Source organism: Halichoerus grypus, chromosome 9 (assembly GCF_964656455.1).
Source record: "Halichoerus grypus chromosome 9, mHalGry1.hap1.1, whole genome shotgun sequence".
NCBI lineage: Eukaryota > Metazoa > Chordata > Mammalia > Carnivora > Phocidae > Halichoerus > Halichoerus grypus.
In genome coordinates, this window is record NC_135720.1 from 60,557,450 (window position 1) to 60,581,110 (window position 23,661).

Consider the following 23,661-nt stretch of genomic DNA (forward strand, 5'->3'; position numbering starts at 1 on the left):
AATCGAATCGATATCATCTCGGTATGAGATAGTGAAGACAGCATGTGGACATCAGCAGAGTAATTAAAAAACCAATGAATTTACTTGGTAAGATATAATTTAGCCATAGTAGTGACTGCTTCCAAGAAATCTATTTACACCCAAGTATCCTCAGGCATGTATGGGAGAGTGTAAAATGATTGAGTTTTAGTTATCCTTGTAGTAGCAAATTTCAATTATAATTTCTACTGTAAAAAATTGTTCTAGTAATATTACCTTGAAGTTCCCCAAGCTTACAGGCACCAGAGACTTAAGAGAAAGAACATTTCTGTTTTACTAAAAACCTGTAGTTTCTCAAAACCTCACTTTATAGATTTCCCCTCCTCCCATTGGTTACAGATTCCTTGATCCAACTCACAATTCCTGCTGTTTCTGGAGCTTAGACGGGGTCCCTCCTTAGAAACAATTTGTAGAAAACAACAACAAAACTTTGCTTTTGAAGTTTTTTGATAAAATGTATGGATTCTCCAGGGAGCTTTTCACCCCCAATTTAACACATAATGAGACCTTGCCACTTGTTTCGCAATTTTATGACACACTTCGGAAAGACCAAGGTATGCACAGCAGCCCAGGACACAGAAAATAGGTTTCAGCTCAAGTGCGGACCCCAGTAGACTGCTAGCGGGGTCCCGTGTTGAGCCGGCCATCAGGGAGACAGGCACAATTCATTAACAATGTCTGCGCGCCTGCAGGAGCCGGGAGGCCGCCACTCTCCGTGCTGGGCTCATTAGGAGAGGCTTCTAGGGAAGCATTTCAAAGCGAGCCCATAGATTCACATCACTCTGTCTTTCTTCTAGCCTTCAAGAGTCGTGTTCCTCTACTTTACCTACAATGCCTAGGACAGTACTTTGAACACGAAGACCTGTGATAAACACTGCTCCGATTCTTCGGGGTCCCTAGGTAGGAAGCAGTATTGTCGCCGGCGATTTGCCATAAACGCCCCAGGCCCTAGCTAGGATTATCTGCCATGTTATAATCCATCCTTTTATTTTAAAAGTTCTATATTGTTGTGGCAGAACTGTTCAGTATAGGTATGGTTTTCAAGAAAATATTTTCTCACGGGTAACTGATTGTAACCACGTTTCATAGTCTCGTCGGCTTGATGTGTTTTACATTAAAAAATAAAGTCTTATTTTCTTCAACAAAGAACCTGTAAAATCATGAGGACCTTTGGAAAAAGTTTAATTATTAGCTAGTTTGCTTTACCATTTCCCACCTGAAAAACAGAACGTTAACATTTATCATTCTACTTTTAGAGTCACAGGAACATTGATCAGGTGGATACATTTCATAGGTACTTGATAGGGGGCATTTTGAGACTATTTCTGAGAGATTCTAGAGCTGTGCCCTTTTCACAGCCTCCTCCAGTGTTGTCGTCTTTCTCGCACGAGAGCTGCAAGTGCAATGTCTTGCTCAAATGATACCAAACACATTTTGTGGAACCGCGCTGTCCAATGTGAAAGCCACAAGCCGAATGTGGTTATTTAAGTCAGAAAATTAATTAAAATTAAGTAAAATTTAAAATCCATTTCCTCAGTTATAGTTGCCACATTTCAAGTGCTTAGGAGCCACAGGTGGAGATGGCCACCCACATGGGACAAGGCAGCACAGATACAGAGCATTGTCTTCGTCCTAGAAAGTTCTATCACAAGTCCTGGTCCAGAGGCTTCCCTGTTGGCAAAAGATGGTGGTGATTTAATTCCCACACTGCTCCCTTCACATAGTGTGAGCATCCATAGAGTAGAGATGTAGATGGAAAGCAGGTTTTCCTAGTACATTCAGTTTGCAGACTGACCTTCCTCCATTGATTGTCCTTTCGCCTCACATTGTTATCTGTGTCTTCCCTTACCAAGGAGACTTCGAGTTAATGAAGGCAGGGGCCGTGTCATTTTTTTTTTTTCCCTTTTTCAGCATTAGTGCCAAATAGACATTTGTTGAATCAGACTGCTTTTCTGACTAAAGATTCTAAGTTCTAGACTGGGATATTCAAGCAATAGTCATTTTTTTTTCCCCCTGCAAATGATTATATTTGGGGGTAGATACCAAATATAGTGGCCTAAATTTTATATGTGTAAAATTTTTATTTTTTAATTGAAGTGTAGTTGACATCCAATATTGTATGTTTCAGGTGTATAACAGTGATTTGACAATTATATACATTATAAAATGTTTACCACATCAGTGTAGTTACTGTCACCATATAAAATTATTGCAGTATCTTAAATATATTTTTTGAAGATAATGTTTTCAGGCATATTGTTAAAGAGCCTCATTAGTATTAAGGGGAATAAAAAGGATCAAAAATCATTTTTGGAATTCTCTATATTTCTGAAGGGTAATGGATACACATATTTTTATACACCATTTAGACAGTAAATAAATCTGGGGAAAAGAGTGCAGTAAGATCATCACATACACTATATTTGTGCCTTAAATTGAACAATTTAACACTCTGAAGCTGGTTAAAAAAAAAAAAAAGAATAGAGGCAATTCTTTGAAGTGGTTGTATGTGCATAAGCTTCTTGTCCCCTTGAGCAAAAGAGAAGAAAAGAAGTTACATTTATTAGGGATTGGAAAATACTTGTACTGTGGGACAATTGCTTGTTTGCAGCATTAAGGAAAAGTTATAAGAGTGTCTTATTTGCAGCTTTTAATGGAATGGGGGTTATTTCTGACTTTTATAGTCAATTCTGCAGTTGCGATGGTCCTGCATCCAAGGAGCACCGGCTGCATAAATGAGAAGTCTGGGTCTTTGCCTGGCTGCTTGCGCGGTGGCCTCTTTCTGCCCCTGGAGCACATGTTCCACATCTCCCTTGTCTAGAGACTTCTGTGAGGTCTACAGATTAGCAGCGGCCGGAAAGTCAAAGGCCGAAAGGATGGTTGACTGACTCAGTGAATAAAGCTCTGGACATTACATTACCTCTGGCTTGGAGCATACGGAGTCAGTCCTGCAGCTCTCAGAGGGGCGGAGAAAGCGCCTTCCACAGCCTTGGCTCGTCCAGTCCGTGTGTATTGAACCAAAAAGCAGACTGAACAAAGACATCTAAATTTATGGCTTGGGTTAAAGAGCTGAGAGGCTAATCCAGGACACAAAAAGCAACATGCAAATTGCAGCTCTTTGTGTATTTCAATGTGTGCTTATCCCAGGGCACAAGGAAATATTATACACATATTTTTAATTGGGGCAGAATAAGAAAAATATATAAATATATATAGCTAATGTACATATTAAATCTATACTTGAATGAATACTTCAAATATATATATTTCATTCCTCTGCCCCAATTGTGGTGGGTCTCTGAGATCAACTGATTGCTGAAAAAAGTGATATACGTCAGTAAGACAGTACTGCTTTTTAAAATAGGCTCTTCACACATGACTTGTAAATAAAAATCTACATTTGTTTTAAGATAGCACTTTAATATTCTAGGGACACTGAATTTTTAGTATCTAATTTGACCCCTTGATAGCTAGCACATCATGTAAATCTGAAGTTACAGATTTCTCACACACTTATTATTATCATTCCTTTGTTGACAATGCTATTTAAAAACAAAAAAGACTACTTAGAGGTTGCTAAATGAACCTAGGTGAATATGAAGACTAGCCATTTGATTTCTGAAATCAAATAAGTCCATCTGATAAAAAAGAAAACAATATGCAGTCGTGACAATCAGGAACTATGGATCTAGACTGCCTAGATTCATTTCTTATAGATTCAGACCCTGGTCTTCTGTTTACTAGGTTAGTGACATCAGTCAGGTTACTGAACCTCTCTGTGCCTCAGTTTCCTGTGAAGTGGGGATAATGATAGTACCTATCTTATAGAGTTGTTGAGAGTGTTAAATGAATTAATACGTGGAAAACTTTAGAATGATACTTAACACATAGTAAGCACCATCTAAATGTTGGCTATTATAATAGTTATGGTAAGTTATACTTTTTAAAGTAGACATTTTGTTATGAAAAAATAGGCTTTACTATAATTCAGGTGGTGACTCTTATTCCCAAAGACTTGCCCAAATTAAGTTTGCTGTCCTAGAGATAAGCACATCAAAGTTTTTTCCGAAGATTCTTCACCAAAAAGAAATGAGCCTATAAAAATTATGGTATAAATATGTATTTCTTTTGCTGTAGTCCCACTTGTTGATTTTTGCTTTTATTTGCATGTACTTTTGGTGTTATATACAAAACTCATGAGCTATTACCTCACATAAAGCTGTTAGAATGGCTATTATTAAAAAAGACAGAAGTGGTGATGAGGATATGGAGAAAAGAGAACCCTTATGCACTGTTGATGGGAATGTAAATTGGTGCAACCACTATGGGAAACGGTATAGAGATTCCTCAAAAAATGGAAAATAGAATTACCATGTGATCTAGCAATTTCACTTCTGGCTATATTCAAGGGACTCAAAATCACAATCTCGAAAAGATATCTGTTCTCCCATGTTCACTGCAGCATCATTCACAACAGCCAAAACACGGAAACAACCTAAGTTTCCAACAGTTGATGAACAGACAAAGAAGATGTAATATATATGTACACTGGAATATTATTCAGCTATGAGAAAGAAGGAAATCTTGTCATTTGTGACAACATGGATGGACGTTGAAGGCATTATGCTAAGTGAGGTAAGTCAGAGAAAGACAAATACTGTATGGTATCAGTTGTATGTGAAATCTAAAAAAGCTAAACTCGTAGAAACAGAGAGTAGAATGGCAGGCATCAGGGGCTGGTGGGGGGGGTGGGTGTGGGGGAGAATTGGGGAAATATTGGTCAAAAGGTACAAACTTGAAGTTGGAAGATAAGTTCTGGAGATCTGATGCACAGCATTGTGATTATAGTTAGGAATACTGTATGATATACTTCAAAGTTGCTAGGAAACTAGATCTTAAATGTTCTTACCACAAAAAAGAAATGATAATTATAGGATGTCAAAGGTGTTAGCCTCTAGTAATCATATTGCAATATATGAATGTATCGAAACATTACATCGCATACCTTAAACTTACACCATGTTGTATGTCAAATATATCTCAATAAAAATATGTATTTCAATATATGGAAATGTATAATGTATTTTCCCCATCTCTCCAATTTCCAGATAATATATAATTATTCTCAGTTTGTAAATACATTTTTGGCAAGTCTTGAGTTTAATTTTATGTTTTATGTAATAATTTTTAAAACCTATCATTTCAAAGTTATAAAAAGTTAACTTTATTCAAAATGTCTTTTTCTCTTAAATATGAACCTTCCATCTGACACTCACATTTTTTAGGTAGCATTTCATCTGACTTGTTATTTAATATAAAAGTTATATCTGTGTATTATAGAACATCTGGAAAAATAAAGCAAAGCTCAAAGAATCAAATGAGAATCACCCACAGTCTCAATACCCATAGATGACTATTTTTCAAATTTCAGTGTGTTTACTTCCTGTCATTTACTCCATGCCTATATGTGCATCTATATAGGTGTAATATCCATAAAGCAAAAACAGGATCATACCACACCTACTTTTAGAGATATACGATAGAGTGCGAGACAGTGATGCCCAGAGGTTATGAAGGGGAGTCAGGGACAGATTGCCAGAGGTCAAATCCTTAATCTACCATTTACTAGTGGTCTGAACCCAAGCAAATCCCTTATCCTCCTTCAATCTCATTTTTCTCATCTATAAATACAGGGATGAAATTGTAAAGATTCTGTAACATGCTTCAGAAGAGCTTTAAAAAAAATTTGTTAACACATCATAAAGATATATTGCTAAATAACTTTTTAAAAAAGATTTGTTTATTTATTTTAGAGGGAGAGAGCACAAGAGTGCACAAGTGGGGGGAGCGGCAGAGGGAGAGGGACAAGCAGACTCCCCGTTGAGCAAGGAGCCCAACATGGGGCTCAATCTCACAACCCATGAGATCATGACATGAGCCGAAAGCAAGAGTCAGAGGCTTACCTGACCGAGCCACCCAGGCTCCCCTAAATAACTTTTGAAACAGATTTTATTTTATTTTATTTTATTTTTATTTTTTTTAAGATTTTATTTATTTATTTGAGAGAGAGAATGAGAGAGAGAGAGCACATGAGAGGGGGGAGGGTCAGAGGGAGAAGCAGACTCCCCGCTGAGCAGGGAGCCAGATGCGGGACTCGATCCTGGGACTCCAGGATCATGACCTGAGCCGAAGGCAGTCGCTTAACCAACTGAGCCACCCAGGCGCCCTGAAACAGATTTTAATGAGCATAATTTTTTTAATGGTTATACTACAACTTATGTAAACATTTGTTTCAATTAGTTTATTTTGACTCAAGGTCAAACAGAAACACCAATTAAAAGTGGCCTTAACAATAAAGATACTTCTTATTTCACATACCAAGGTGTCTTGTGGACTTGTTCCAAAGTGGATTAATCCAGCTCAACAACAGCATCAAAGTTCTCTCCATTTCCCTGTTCTTCTATTCTCAGCATATGGGCTTATTGTGTTAGGCTGGATGTTCTCATGGTTCCAAGACATTGGCATGGTTTCAGGCATTGCATGTAAACACATCAATGTGAACTAGAAGAAAACAGAAAATCTCTGACTAATGGTTTTTATAAGAGTAAGGGAAAACTGCGGCAGACTAGCTCTCATGTTTCATTGGCAAGAAACCTGTCACATGTTCATTTAAAATCACTCAATAGAAATGGCATCATTCTGACAGGCTTCGCAAATCTGACTAGAGAGGGCTCATCCTCACAGAAGCTCCTGGATGCCCCATACCTGAATCAAATTGGGGTTCTATTTAGCATGAAAGAAGGATAGAATGGCTGCTCAATAAACATCCAAAAATTTCTAATACATTGTTATATTTTTGATAATTTTTGTTAGTTGTACCTTTCTTATTATAAATATGATCATAATCAACAACCTTGAACAAACTTATTTGTGTACATCTTTAATTTTTAAAGAATTCAAATGTCCATAAATGGAGTTCTTGGGTAAAATATTATTTGGTTTAAGTCTTCTAATGTATGTTTTAATGTAATGTATGTATGTAACAAGAAAAAGGTGTAGCACGTGTTCTTGAGTTTATCCATTCTTTATACCCAAGCTAATATAAAGTGTGATCATTAGTTAGATCTCTACAAGGTGGAAATTAGTATCATTTATTTTGATTAGTATTTCCTTGATTATTCACTGCCTTGCTAAACTTTTATTCTAATAATCAGGTTATTAGATAATTAAATGACAATTAAATTGGTGGCAAATAAAGAGACTCGAGGTTGGGCTTCCAGGAACAACTCTTAAGACACACTGTAGAACTGGTCACCAAGGGCAAGCCACTGACCTGATATGTCAAAGTGGGATGATGCTGCACTTGAGTTAACTCTAGAATCTTGTCACTTTTGCTGTGTCACTAGTGATTTACTTGTGGATGCCTCAAGCCTATTTTCTCTACTAGTTCTGAATTCAAGAACTGATAGCAGAATATGGATGACATCTAGAACTCTAGCTGACTTGGGTTCCAGAAAAGTAAGTTACAGCTTTTCAGCTTTTGCAGTATCAGAAGGCATTCAGGAAAGAGGTTGGATTAGATATTGATGAGCCAACTTCAATTTCTGCCACACTCAGCAATTCTACTTCTAGGAATTAATTTTAAAGAAATAATTATGGATGTTCCCAAAAACATAGCAAAAGAGATATATGTCACAGCATTACCTATAACAGTGGAAGATTGGAAAAACCTATATGACCAAAAATAGAAGATTAATATTAGTTTTTGGAATATTATGGAACCATTAAAAATAAGCCTCTAGGAGAAAATCTAGGTGACCTTGAGTTTGGCAATGAGTTTTTAGATACAATAACAAAGGCACAATCTATGAAAGAAAAAATTGATGAATTAGATTTCATTAACACTAAAAACTTCTGTTGTGTGAAAGACAATATTAAGAGAACGAGAAGACATGACATAGAGTGGGTGACAATATTTGTAAAACACATATCTAATAAAGGAATTGTATGCAAATTATACAAAGAACTATTAAAACTCAGCAATAAGAGAACAAACAACCCAATTAAAAACTAAGTAAAGAATTTGAACGTGCACCCTCATCAAATAAGACATACAGCTGGCAAATAAGCATATGCAAAGATGCCCCACCTCCTATGTTATCAGGAAAATACAAGTTAAAGCAACAACGAAATACAACCACATACCTATTAGAATGCTTAAAATCCAAAAACACTGACAATTCCGAGTGCTGATGAGGATATAAAGCTACAGGAACTCTCATTTATTGCTGGGAGGACTATAAAATGGTACAGCAACATGGAAGACAGTTTGGCAGTTTCCTACAAAGCTAAACATAGTCTTGTCATAGGATATTGCAATCATACTTCTAGGTATTTACCCAAATGAATTGAAAACTTATGTCCACACAAAAACTTATGTACAGATGTTCATAGCAGCTTTATTCAATAATTGCCAAAATTAGAATTAACCAAGATGTGTTTAAATAGATGAATAAATAAACAGTGGTACATCCATACAATGGAGTATTATTCAGTAATAAAAAGAAATAAACTATCAAGCCATGAGAAGACATGGAGGAAACTTAAATACTATATTGTTACATGGAAGAAATCAGTCTGAAAAGCCTAGATACTTTCAACTACCTAACATTCTGGAAAGGGCAAAACTATAGATATAGTGAAAAGTTTTAGGGGAGAGGAGAGAAGGATAAATAGGTGGAATATAGTGGACTTTTAGGACAGTGAAGCTATTCTGTATAATACTATAATGGTGGATACATGACATTGTGCATTTGTCAAAATCCATAGAACACAAAGAGTGCACCTTAGGGTAAACTATAGACTTTAGTTAATGATAATGTATCACTATTGGTCCATCTATTATAAAAATGTACCACATTAATGCAAGATAACAATAGGGGAAACTAAATATGTGGGGGAACAGTTCCCAGTGTATGGGAACTCTGTTCTTTCTGCCCAACTTCTCTGTAAATCTAAAACTTCCCCTAAAAAGTCTATTAATTTTTAAAAATAGGCTATAAAAGATTATATAATGACATGAAAAAATATAATGTGTTAAGTGAATAAAGCAGATCACAAAATTCTACAACCCTTTTTTTATTTAAAATACATGTACATGTGCGTTCATACACACACACACACACACACACATACACACACATTTATCCATGGACAGATATTTGAACACACAAACCATAAGATCAGTCAGCAGTCATTGTCTCTGAGCTGTGGAATGAAGTGAAACTTTTTGTTTATTTTTTAATATGAATTTCCAAAAATTTTACAATAGAGCTTGCATAACTTTTCTGAAAAGAATAAAAAAGTGATTTTTAAAAAAAAGCTTCTATCAAAATATCCACTACCAATAATTATTTTTAATTGGTAAACTCTATGGGTAATTTCCAAAAATGGTGCAAACTTGTTTTTTCTTAAGAAACAAACAACATTTATCTAAAAAAATATTTGCGATAAATTATTTTCCCCTGGAGATAATTATTTTATAATGCCCACTAGTTGTTTCTGCAGAAGTGTTAGGCTGCAGTTTGAACCCCACAAAGTCTGAAATTGAAGTCATCATCTTCCTATCTATACCCATTCTTCTGGCATTCCTTACATCTGAAAATTGCTCTCTACAATATTCTACAAAATCACAGGCACTTTTAAAACTTCTCTTTCAGCTTCTACATCGAAATTCTCTCCTGCCTCCCCAATTCATCCATCATGCCATGATAGGCTTATTTTTATCAAAATGTCCTTCAAAAACCACTGGCAACTGCATTGTTTAAAGAATAGGACTCAAACTCTGAGTGTTCAAAGTTTTCCCTTGTCTGGTCCAATTTACCTCCCCAGGTGTATCTTCTAGGATAGTCAGGTTCCCACTCAGTGTGCCTTACACAAGATGACTTACTGTTTCCTCCACATTCTGTATACTATTGTTTCTGCACCTTCATGCCATATATCAGATGTGGAATCTGTTTCTTCTAATTTCCCTACCCCCAATATCTGTGGCTATTGAAATCTTATTTTTCCTTTAAATCTTTAGTTTCTTAAAACTTTTCCTTTTTTTTTTAAATCCCCATCAGAATCTATCCATTTCCTTTATGCTCCCCTAGAACTATGCTGAGTCTCCTTTATAGCACTTTAAAAAATCTCCATTATGTAATGTGAGGGATGCCTACATCCATTTTCCTCGATAGACCAAAATATTCTTTAGGATAAGGACCAACCTTTTGTATCACCTAAAACACACAAAGTGCAGATCTTTGCACAATAAATGGCCATTAAATTGAATTGATTTAAATTACATTAGAAGTCATTTGAAAGTGCTAACAAAATACCATTAATGGTGTCTGTGTAAGATGCTTTGAATTAAGTGTGAGGACAAATACATTAATGCTAACTTGCTCTCAAGCAAACATCACCAGCTCTGCTGTGAAGATTATCAAACATCAGCTTCTCTACCCAGGACCTGTGATTAGAATACTTGATTCTGTAAGTTCAGAACAAGTTCACTTTTTTTTTTTTTTCAATTTGAACCAAGATCAGAAGACCACATCATAAGATCAATGCAAGAAAAAGTGTAATAGATGCACAATTTGAAAAGAAGTGACCTGGAATCATTTTATGTATATGAACATGTTTGTGCTACTACAAAGAAAGGGTGGTGAAAGAAGCAGAGGAAATAATGTGTGACACCCTTCTTCTCACACCTCCCCCCAAAACCAAATTAGCAAACACTTGATGACCCAGATCTTTCTTTTGTTGAAAATCAAATAATCTTCCTCTAAAAGTGGTTATTTGATCATTCTTACATATGGGAACATGGAAAATGTGGTTTGACATCCCTTCAAGAAAGAAACTGTTACGTTAGTACTTCAAGGTCCTCTGAATGTGTGAAGGATTTTATAGTAATAACTGATTTTTAATTTATTGGTAACAGAGCAAACATCAAATAACATTGCTTATAATGCATTTTTAAGGATCCACTATTAATTTCTATTATAGAAACATGCATTCATATGCAACCCAAGATGCTGTCCATGGTCCTGATGCTCACGTAACCCTTACTACAGCAGCAAAATTCTAGATATAAAAAGGACCATAAGGGAAACCTTCATTGTGCAGTATTTTCTTATAATCATTTAATTTCCCACTTGATTCAAGAAGGAATATTTTGTTTAATTTCTTATTTATTCATTTGCATACAAAGTTGTGGCCTATATAGACTATAAACCACTGACCCCTCTTATACCAACTGTTTAATGTCATATATATTGCTGTCTAGTTTTCATAGCTCAAAAATAAGCTTTGTGTAACAGTAAAACAATGAAACAAATCATTAAGTCCTCAGAAGATCATAATAGCCTGGTAAATATGTGGTGTGTGTGTGTGTGTGTGTGTTCATTTTTTGTCCAGCTTCTGCATTTAGATGGATTTTGTTACTCTGTTATGTACAGGGAGTCAAAGAAATAAACAAAGAGCCCTTACTCACAATATACACACCAAATTTGTTTAAAAAACTTCTTTTAGTAAAAATCAAAACAAATTTCTTTTTAGATATTTTAAAAATTGAAGTATCCCAATCTATAATTATAAATAAGTTATGGGTCTCTTATAGTGCAGTTGCTTAGACCAATTATTTTTACTGTTATTATATCATTAATCCTGATAAAATTCCTCAATACAATGAAAATAATACATCAAGTAAATAAAATAATTTTAAATCCAGAAATAAAGCTCAGAGCTTAATTTGTTCCCGTGGCCAGATATTCAGGGCAAGGTTGGACTGGACAGGTGATACGGTACGGTAAGCACTAAAATTTAGAGGCATGATAGCATCAGCTATAAGAGTGCTATGTTAAGTTTTAATTCTTTTCATTTATCATCTCGTGTCACACCTGAAATACTACCCAAATTCAGTGTATATTTTGTATGTGTAGTAATCTAACTTTATAGGGAATAGTCTAGTGATCCTCGTTTACTATCAAGATGTAATGCTGGTGATTAAATTACAGATGACACACCACATCAATTCTTATTAGAGATGTGCAGGCAGTAAAATATTTACATTTCAGTAGATGATTTGAGCCATCTCTCTTACCCATTTTTCATTATATTAAACTTGGTGATTATCACAGGGTACTTCAAACTACACTTGCCCAAGTTACACATTTGGCATCGTATTAAGGCAGGTTTTTTTTTTTTTTTTTTTTTTTTTAAGATTTTATTTATTTATTTGAGAGAGAGAGAATGAGAGACAGAGAGCATGAGAGGGAGGAGGGTCAGAGGGAGAAGCAGACTCCCTGCCGAGCAGGGAGCCCGATGCGGGACTCGATCCCAGGACTCCAGGATCATGACCTGAGCCGAAGGCAGTCGCTTAACCAACTGAGCCACCCAGGCGCCCAAGGCAGGTTTTTTTTTTTTTAATATATATATATTTGCATGCTAGTACTTCTGTAAGTGGTTGTAAATATTAAATGAGAAGATGTATATCAGAAGGGTTTGTACATTTTAAAGCCCTATAAAAGTAAAAACAGTGCACTATATTCATGCAACAAATATTTATTTAGCATCCATTATGTGTGGACATTCCTGTAGGTACTGGGATTAGTTGAAAAAAAAAACATGCCTTCATGAAGCTTATATTCTAGTGAGGGGAGACACATTGTAAGGAAGTAAAATAAATAGCATTTCATGATGGTAAGTCCTTTAGAGAAAAATAAAGAAGAGAAAATGGATAGAGAGCAATGGGGGGAGATATAAAGAGCTGAAATGTACAATAGAATAGTAAGAAAAGGCCTTGTGAGAAGGCAACTTTGAACAAAGTCCTGAAAAAGCTGGGGAAGGGATTGTTGGAAGAAGATGGTGCCAAGCAGAAGGCACAGCAAGTTCCAAGTCAGGAGCTCATGTGGTATGTTTGAGGAACATCAGATAGACTAGTGCAACTGGAGAAGGGTGAGTGAGGGCAAAAGTAGTAAGATAGCATGAGAGAAGCTAAAGTGATGCAGGAAGAGGACAATGCAGAGTGTTGTAGACCATATAGGTTTTGGATTGACAAGTGACTGGATTTAGCCAGTGGAATGTGAACAGCAATGACATTGTTACTTTGGGTAGCTCATGTATGCCTCGCCTTCCTTTTCTTTTCCTCTAAACAGTGCTGAAGATGTTACAGTTAGTAGCTCCTATAATGACCTAGTCCTGGGGTATCTAAGATGAAATAATATGAAGTAGAGTGTTCATCTCACCTATAATAAGTAGATACTATGAATAAGAAATAAGCCTTTGTTGTTTAAGGTACTGAGATTTGGGGGTTGTTTGTTACTATAGAATAATGGAGCTCCTTCTCATTTATACAGGAAATCTTTGGAGGTTTTTGAGCAGAGAAGTTACATAATCCGACTTCTGTGTCAAGTGGGTTATTCTAGCTTCTGTAATGAAAAGAGTCCATTGAGGGCAAGGGCAGATATAAGAGATGAGAAGGGGGCTATTGCACTTATATAAGCAAGAGAGGATTGCAGCTCAGACCGATAGCAATGAAGGCAGCAAAACATGGTAGGATTATGGGTATATTCTGAAAGAAAGCAAATAGAATGTTCTGATGTATTTGATATGGGGTATGAAAGGAAGAGATTTAAGAGTGATTTTAGTTTTGGCTTGGACAGTTGGAAAGATGGAGTTGCTATTTACTGAAATGGGAATGACTAGGGAAGAAATAAGTTTTGAGTGAGATTTATTTTGTACATGTTAGGTTTGAAATATGTATTAGTCATTTAACAGAAGATGTGAAGTAGATAGTTCTCTATATAAGTCTGGAGCCCAAGAGAGATATCCAGGCTGATGATATAAATTTAAGAATAATCAGTAGAGATGGTATTTAGTTATTTAAAAATCATTTTTCATCTAACTTCAATATCTAGATCCTGTAAGGGTTGGTTTCTAATGGCTGCCTTTTATTTCTCTCTCTCTTTCTTTAAATGATGTGTTACTTTCTTTTGGCATTTCTAGCAATGTTTAATTGAATGCTAGATATTGTAAATTTTTTGAAAACACACACATTATGGTAGCTGCAGAGATTGTTATATCCTCCAGAGAGGATTCATCTCACCCTTGCTTAGGCTAATAGCATGGTGACCAGTCAGGCTGTTTGACAGCCCAAGTAAGGCTCAATCTATCTCTAGCCCACCCCTCACTCCCCACTGGCAGGTCTCAAACTCTAATCTTTGCCTTGTGAGGCTGCTGAAAGCTCTGCTCTGTTTTTTTTAAAGGCTTTCTGCTTAAGTATTGGGTCTCTTGCCCCATTCAGCACTAGAATTTGAAAAATATCTTGAACATCAAAGACTCCCATGTGACTGGAGCAGTGCCTGTGCATGAAGTTTCCTAAAGTCTCTGCCAAATCTCTGCTAATTTCTTGGCCCCCTATGCATACAAAGGCTTAATTCTAAGCCTCTTATTTGCTCGGAATTGACAAGTGGGCCAAAGTAAATGGCTAAGGAAGTCAGCTCACTTCTAGGAAGTTCTTACCTCTTCCAGGTTTTAGCACCTTCAGTTCCTGTCGCCTTGGCAGCAATCTGCTGGCTTCAGACAGATGATTATTGATGTCTTTTCTTTGGTTCCATAGTTGTTCTTGGTGGAATTCTGGTCTTCTGCTACCCACTCCATGCTATCCAGAAGTAAGAGTTCAGATAATATTTAAAGTCAGGAGACTGGTTGAAATATCAAAAGGAACGAATGAAATAAAGGGGATTGAGTACCAAAGTCTGGAGCATACCAAAATTGAGAGATATCTACAAATACAAGAAATTAAATGATATTCTATATGATGTTGAATTGTATTTAAGAATATCATATCTTACAATTTAATTGTCTATTCTCAACTTTGCTTTTTTTCAATACGGGTGCATTTTGTGCCTAAACAATTAGCTGACTAATAGTTAAATATGGGACTTCAGTTGGCACAAATTTGTTTTGGATTCTTCTAATAATTCCCCTTTCTCCTCAAGATGAACTGACAAGAAGCATTTTGTTAGCAATTTTACTCATAGGTTAAAGCCCCTAAAACTTTGAATATATGTGAAATTTAAATATAAATAAAATTGCAAAAGCTCTTGAAACCAACACATTCCATCTCTAATGACTGCTGTATAGATTGGTGTCCTGGTAGGAGTGGGATAGTATAGTTAAATGGGGATAATTCAAGAAGAGTTTAATGAAGAGACAGTTTATAAAGAAACAGTGTTTACAAGGGGTAGTGGCTAGGACTAAATATTCAAGGACTAGATTGCCCTAGGACTAGAAACACAAGGCATCATTCTCACCCCTAAGCCTGAAGGGGAAAAAGAAGTTACTAGAACCTAGGACAAAGAGGGCCAGATGGTGACAGAGAGCCCTCAGTAGCCCAATGGGAAAGCTACCTCAATATTTCCCCTTGTCTTTTGCCTGTGCTTTTCAATGGGAAGCCAGAAAACAATGTAACCTATGAATTCATTCTTACAGATCATCTTGTAACACAACACGGATCTCTCCCTCTCTCTCTCTCTCTCCCCTCCTTCTCTCTCTCCTTTCTCAGAATTGACATATGGCTCCAGAGTGAACACAGCTACAGTACTTCCAGACCATGAAAAATATAGATGCCTTAGCATTACTCATACAAACTTTATAAGTTCATTTAATAGAGCTCTGATACCAAAGCTGATAAAACTGTAAAGATACAAATTGGACTTAAAAACATACTTAATGAACCTGTCCTGAATACAAAGTATCAAGTGTTTCCTCTTATAAACATTCTTCATATTCTTTTAAAAAATCTATCCTGACATGTAGCACACACGCACAAAACAGTTTGGGAGTAGTTTGCTGAAAATACCCAACATTAGAAAACTAGATGACATGGAAGGTTGAGAACCAAATTGTTTTAATTTGGTCTGCATTTATAAAAACTAAATCTAGAACCTCTGAGGCTGAATGATTTTCCCTTCACTTTTTCTATTGAAACCTAAATTTTTAGAACCTTAGATGCATGTTTTAATCTCAACTCACTCTTCACATCCAATTGATACTATGATGTAATTTCACTGTAAATATCAATAGAGAAGTTACAATGCCAATGGACATGGAGATTGAGGTAGATATCTCAGGGTAATGTGTTACTAGAATACATACATATGTTACATTACATACACACGTACAATACATACATTAATGCATAATTGATTTTGCAAATAATCTAAAAACTTGACTCAAAAAGCTGCTTTGAGGTCTCATGATGACTCTGGGATTCTGATATGAGAGGAGAGGTCTAGAACTGAACTCATAGCTCTTGACAAACCTGCCCCTCTTCCTGTGTGTTTTTTATTTTATCAATGATGTCATAATTCTCCAGTAACCCAGAAACAAATCACTGAAATGATGTAGTCATCCATCCATTTAATCAACAATCATTTATCAAGCGTATACCATCCTGGAGATAAAGACACATAATGAAGGAGCTCAGTCTAGATGGCATGATGGAAAAGTTAACAGTGTCATGAGCCCAATAATAGATCTTTGCTCAGTGAGCTGTTGAAGTCCTGGAAAGACATCAAATGATTCTTTGTTCCTACATGTATGCAGGGGAGTGTACTTCAGGGAAGTTTACTCCCCTTTTCTAAATAAAAATCACATTTATTTCATCTCTGAGATATCTCTTGGAAATCATTTTCTCTTTACATTATGGCTGCAATGACCCTAGTTGAGAGCTTATTACCTTCTCTTCTGCCTATTGTAGTTGTCTCTTACTTGGGCTCTTCACCTCTAATTTCTCCTGCTTATAAAGCATCCTCCCAATTATCAGCGCATTATTTTTCCTGGAGCACAGTGTCCACACCACATCTAACACTGGGCCTCCTTACCTACCCTTTGCTCTAAGCTACACTCCTAAGGGTTTACCTTGTTCTCTCCTGGAATGCCCTTCCTTGCTTGTTCTACATTTCCATCTTTGGAAATAGAGCCATTTCCTTAAAGTCTAGCTGGAAGTGAATACTCTCTTCTAAGCTCCCATAAATTTTTCTGTTGTTTGATAGTACTTATGGCAGTCTGCTTTGTTTTATGTTTTATTTTTCTTGTTAGACTGTAAGGATTTCAAGAGCCTCAATCACATCATTTATTTATTTTTCTGTGTCTGTCATAGCAACTGATATGATGTCTTTATATGAGAGGGAGAAGCACTCAAATTTTTCAAAATTGAATTATGCCAACATACCATAAATATTAGCACAGCCTAGAGAAAAACTCCAATTTGATCTGGTATGAACAGATTTTGGTGCTAGGGGAAGTGACACTGGAAAGGCATTCAACTTCTCTCTTATTGGATACATTTAGTGATTAAAGAGTCATTTAATGGAAAGTAGAAAAGTTAGAACTTCTATATACATCAAAATCTCATTGAAAACATTTAACAGCCTCATATATGTTTCTAGATCCCTGTTGAATTGTCATAAACAGGCCCCCTTGTAGCCTAGACATTACATGTTGAAATTAGAATCTTGAAATAAAATACTTCCTTTAAAAAATTGATAATTTAGTAGTTTCGTTTTCATGTAAAAAATTCATGTGGAGTATATTTTATATTTCGAAACATAAACTCCCCAACTTAAAAACGATCCATTTCTTCCCCATGTAGAGCTGTCAGAAAGAAGGAGAGATTCGGTAAACTGCATGTCACTATCAGCCATTGATAGCCAGTGATTTGTTCCGAATCCAAAGGCTAAACCAAACCTCATGCTGCTGTATGTCAGATGCAATTGGTCCACAGTCAAAGTTTTACAGCTCAGACAGGGCACACTTTATCCTTCAGGCTGCTACTTAAGATAGCCACGACCCTGAGGAGAACCAGTCAACAAAACAGACAGACAAGAGGATGTGATTTGTATGCATCCCTGAGCCAGCTCACATCACCCCTGACCTACAGGTCAGGCTGCAAATGACAGCAGGGTGCATGCACCTGATCAGACAGAATATTCTCATTATAAAGCTTGGAAAGAGGGGGCAACTCCTGGGTGTTTACCCACAGACCAGATGCAATCTACCTAGGAAATGAGCAAAAAATACTGATTTAGATCAACAAGAAGATGTGACCAACATGTAAGTACCTTATAAAATTTTAAATCAATCATTTATCCTAATAAACTTGGCTGAACACAAAATGATTATACAAAGGGGAGTTTATCAAAGGGAAAAAACAGTTTGTTTAATCACGGATAAACCATCCAAGGAAAGCTAACCTGAAATGAGTAACCCTTATTGAACTGCAATAGGGCAACTTTATCAAATACGCTTGGCCACGATCATTTGTTTTAGAATAGATTTCAGTTAAACAAGAGTCTGAAATGGTAGTGCAAACCTACAAACATAGTTTCTTTCAAATTATTGGATGTGGTGAAAGCTTTTATACCTTTAAAAGAAATCTGGATTTCCAAAATAATTTGTATTAAAATGGGAACTACTATGGAGGAGGTAGATCAAATTGTTACACATGGTAATTCTTTAGAACATGGAGGAAAACTCTGTCCTGGATTATTGGAAGTAACTTTGCCTGAGGCTAGTAGAATAGAGGAGATGACCTCTGGAGGTCCCCATGAGAACTCTGATTCTGAACAGCAGTATCTTACAGTAGAGATTCATCACAAAACTAATTAGATGTACCATGAGTGGAATTTCACTGTCCAAATTGTAATAGTTACATACACAAAATCCATCATTATGCAGTTGGTAGGTAAAGTGGGTATTGATCTTGTTTCTGAAATATGTGAGTAATAAAGTAGATTTTATATGTATACATATACACATGTATGTAAGTGTGTGTATATATAAAAATGTACATATATGTATTTCATCATACACAATGTCTTGAATGATATCCACAAGAATGCTGAGATGATGAATGAAGTAATGCACACAGGATCCCTCAGGAAGCTTACATGCAACACTAGTCAACAACGTCCAGTTCACGTCTCTTTAGCAACATGTGGTAGAAGGGTTGAGTGAGTCAACTTTCTATCAATGAGCATTATCTTCCTCCTAGACTGTAATTTCACAATTTCACAGACAATGGCTTGTTTATCTTTGTGTCTTCAATTTGCAGAGCATTGCCTGTTGGCTCTGTAAAAGATCGAGGCTTGAAGGTGTGCCAATGAGTAAGCACTAATCTACTACTACTACTACTACTACTACTACTACTACTACTAAAACCTACTACTGTTTTTTATGAATGCAAAGCTTGTCAAATTCCCTCTCTTCCCCTTACTGTGCCCTTTGTCCTCCCCGAAGAAGACATGAAATCCACCCCCCATTTTATACTGTCCTCTATGCTGCTGGGGTTGGAAGTCTGCAAACTGTATGTTCCCAGTTCCTTTGACATAGTTTGCTTTGGGTTTTTGTCAGTGAGATTGGACAGTTCCTCACTGGACAGTTGAGGGGAAGGAAAAGGCTATTTTTCCTTTCCTTCAGTCTCAAACAGGAGCAGTTGTTGGTTACTGGGAGTGAATGCAAATGGTTATGAGCTTCAACAGCACCAACATTAACCGCAGCAGCCGCCATAGGAGTTCAGATTCTGGACTTCTTGCCCTGTGGCGGCAATGTGATTCCAACAGCTGTGGCAGCTGCAGAAGCCATGCCTGGACCTAAGCAGTGATGTGGGCCAATGGCCATCACCTTGGAGATGGTAGCAGCTTCCTGATCTTCCAGTAAAAATTTTCTCATGCCTTACCATATGATCCTTTCAATAGATGCAAAGCATTTGACAAAGTACAGCATCCTTTCTTGATCAAAACTCTTCAGAGTATAGGGATAGAGGGTACATACCTCAATATCATAAAAGCCATCTATGAAAAACCCACAGCGAATATCATTCTCAATGGGGAAAAACTGAGAGCTTTCCCCCTAAGGTCAGGAACACGGCAGGGATGTCCACTATCATGACTGCTATTCAACATAGTATTAGAAGTCCTAGCCACAGCAATCAGACAACAGAAAGAAATAAAAGGCATCCGAATCAGCAAAGAAGAAGTCAAACTCTCACTCTTTGCAGGTGATATGATACTTTATGTGGAAAACCCAAAAGACTCCACCCCAAAACTGCTAGAACTCATACAGGAATTCGGTAAAGTGGCAGGATATAAAATCAATGCACAGAAATCAGTGGCATTCCTATACACCAACAACAAGACAGAAGAAAGAGAAATTAAGGAGTCGATCCCATTTACAATTGCACCCAAAACCATAAGATACCTAGGAATAAATCTAACCAAAGAGGCAAAGAATCAGTACTCAGAAAACTATAAAATACTCATGAAAGAAACTGAGGAAGACACAAAGAAATGGAAAAATGTTCCATGCTCATGGATTGGAAGAACAAATATTGTGAAGATGTCAATGCTACCTAGAGCAATCTACACATTCAATTCAATCCCTATCAAAATACCATCCACTTTTTTCAAAGAAATGGAACAAATAATCCTAAAATTTGTATGGAACCAGAGAAGACCCCGAATAGCTAGAGGAATGTTGAAAAAGAAAAGCAAAGCTGGTGGCATCACAATCCTGGACTTCAAGCTCTATTACAAAGCTGTAATCATCAAGATAGTATGGTACTGGCCTAAAAACAGACACATAGATCAATGGAACAGAATAGAGAGCCCAGAAATGGACCCTCAACTCTGTGGTCAACTAATCTTCGACAAAGCAGGAAAGAATGTCCAATGGAAAAAAGACAGTCTCTTCAACAAATGGTGTTGGGAAATTTGGACAGCCACATGCAGAAGAATGAAACTGGACCATTTTCTTACACCACACACAAAAATAGACTCAAAATGGTTGAAAGACCTAAATGTGAGACAGGAGCCCATCAAAATCTTAAAGGAGAACACAGGCAGCAACCTCTTCAACCTCAGCTGCAGCAACTTCTTCCTAGACACAGCGCCAAAGGCAAGGGAAGCAAGGGCAAAAATGAACTATTGGGACTTCATCAAGATAGAAAGCTTTTGCACAGCAAAAGAAACAGTCAACAAAACCAAAAGACAACCGACAGAATGGGAGAAGATATTTGCAAATGACATATCAGATCAAGGGCTAGTATCCAAAATCTGTAAAGAACTTATTAACTCAACACCCAAAGAACTAATGATCCAATCAAGAAATGGGCAGAAGACATGAATAGACATTTTTCCAAAGAAGACATCCAAATGGCCAACAGACACATGAAAAATTTCTCAACATTGCTCAGCATTAGGGAAATCCAAATCAAAACCTCAATGAGATACCACCTCACACCAGTCAGGATGGCTAAAATTAACAAGTCAGGAAACGACAGATGTAGGCGGGGATATGGAGAAAGGGGAATCCTCCTACACTGTTGGTGGGAATGCAAGCTGGTGCAGCCACTCTGGAAAACAGTATGGAGGTTCCTCAAAAAGTTGAAAATAGAGCTACCATACGACCCAGAAATTGCACTACTGGGTATTTACCCCACAGATACAAATGTAGGGATCTGAAGGGGTATGTGCACCCTGATGTTTATAGCAGCAATGTCCACAATAGCCAAACTATGGAAAGAGCCAAGATGTCCATGGACAGATGAATGGATAAAGAAGAAGTGGTATATATATATACAATGGAATATTATGCAGCCATCATAAGGAATGAAATCTTGCCATTTGCAACGATGTGGTTGGAACTGGAGGGTATTATGCTGAGCGAAATAAGTCAATCAGAGAAAGACATGTATCATATGATCTCACTGATATGAGGAATTCTTAATCTCAGGAAACAAACTGAGGGTTGCTGGAGTGGTGGGGGGTGGGAGGGATGGGGTGGCTGGGTGATAGACATTGGGGAGGGTATGTGCTATGGTGAACACTGTGAATTGTGTAAGACTGTTGAATCACAGACCTGTACCTCTGAAACAAATAATACATTATATGTTAAAAAAAAAAAAAAAAAAAGAAGATAGCAGGAAGGGAAAATGAAGGGGGGGAAATCAGAGGGGGAGACGAACCATGAAAGACTATGGATTCTGAGAAACAAACTGAGGGTTCTAGAGGGGAGGGGAATGGGGCAATGGGTTAGCCTGGTGATGGGTATTAAAGAGGGCATATTCTACATGGAGCACTGGGTGTTATACGCAAACAATGAATCATGGAACACTACATCAAAAACTAATGATGTAATGTATGATGATTCACATAACATAATAAAATTAAAAAAAAAAAAGAAAGAAATAATGGAAAAAAAAAAGAAATTTTCTCATGCCTTGTACCTTTCTAGTTTCTTCTCATATTCTTCTTGTTCTTCCAATTTGTTTGTGATCCCTCCCTGAATTAAAATCCTGATGTTTGAAATACCTAGACTGGTTTCTGTTTTATTCACTAGACTTTGACTGATACAAGAATTTATTGGTGGAAAAGTTTGAAAGCCACCACTTTACAATATCACTGCCGGCTTAGGCCATTTGAATCTTGTGGTACCAAAATAATGGAAGAATCTGATAGGTCATGGCTCTTTTTAACCACAGAGACCTTTCAGTGGGAATTTTGGGGAGGAGTCTACAATTACTGATAATCTAAATAAAAATCAGATCCACATCAGAGGAGTCTCCACTTATATGACAAGCAGGAAAGTAAACATTTAAGGTGAAATTTGTGGCCTTAGCCACCCATAAATAACAGTAACATATGTAATATGAGAGGGAAAAATAGGCCTGTAGATATCATTAATATAAAATAAAAGAGATCCTAGAAGAAGGGGAATTTATTTGTGGGGAATCTGTATTTTACATGATTATTTTGTTGAATTGAGTTTGTCTGGTTCACTTCTCAGCTCCTAGATGGATCAAAGCCTTAACTAATAGAGAGTTTTCAAAATACTTTTTTTATTTAATCTGTTACAGTATTTCATTATCTTAGCATCAAGACATTATATCTTATTTCTAATTAAATTTTCTTTTCTTGAAATTTCAGTCTATTTACTCTTTATCTTTTCTTTACTTAAAAAGAAGAAGGTATCTGAATTCTTCCTGAATACTCTGCATATTCCTGAAGATAATTAATCATTAGCCCTCTTTCCCAGTATTCTCCTTTTTCTAGGTGAAGAAATCTCAATTCCACTGACCTTTAGGCGTGGTTGTTTCTATCATGTTATGTGGTCTTTCTCTCCATGTAATTGATGTAAGCCTGCCCATCTTTTAACTGCCAAAATTACAGCTAAGATCTCTCTAATCCTGTTAAAGAGTGCTATCTAAGAAGTTATTTCAAGGAAAAATATTTGTTTTGCTCTTACAAGAACACAACAAAATTTGTATGGAGAATATCTGACCAAAATATGGATGGAATTAAAGATAACACGGGACTACTGGTCTGACTTTCATAAAACGCTTTCTAAATGTGTAACATTGTGGGTCAGATGTTCTTAAATGATCTTAGTTCTTTTGTAGGGGAGCACTCTAAACTCAGCCTATTAAGGCCAAGTCAATTAAGTGTTCTTAATAAGAAAACTTCGTGAAAAATCTGGCTTGAGATAAAGCCTGAACTGAAACAAATGATAAAGGATTGG

At 36.6% G+C, this 23,661-nt stretch overlaps 1 long non-coding RNA gene across 5 annotated transcripts in view; it reads left to right on the plus strand.

The window, feature by feature from the left end:
- Positions 1-23,661, plus strand: part of LOC118538888 (uncharacterized) — a 138,278-nt gene that overhangs the window by 35,835 nt on the left and 78,782 nt on the right. For 3 of the 5 annotated variants that reach the window (XR_013441173.1, XR_013441172.1, XR_013441175.1), the window contains one exon: positions 4,502-4,674. The exons of the other annotated variants lie outside the window; for them this stretch is intronic. This is a non-coding gene — a long non-coding RNA (uncharacterized LOC118538888). The remainder of the gene's footprint in view (positions 1-4,501; positions 4,675-23,661) is intronic. 5 annotated transcript variants of the gene reach the window in all.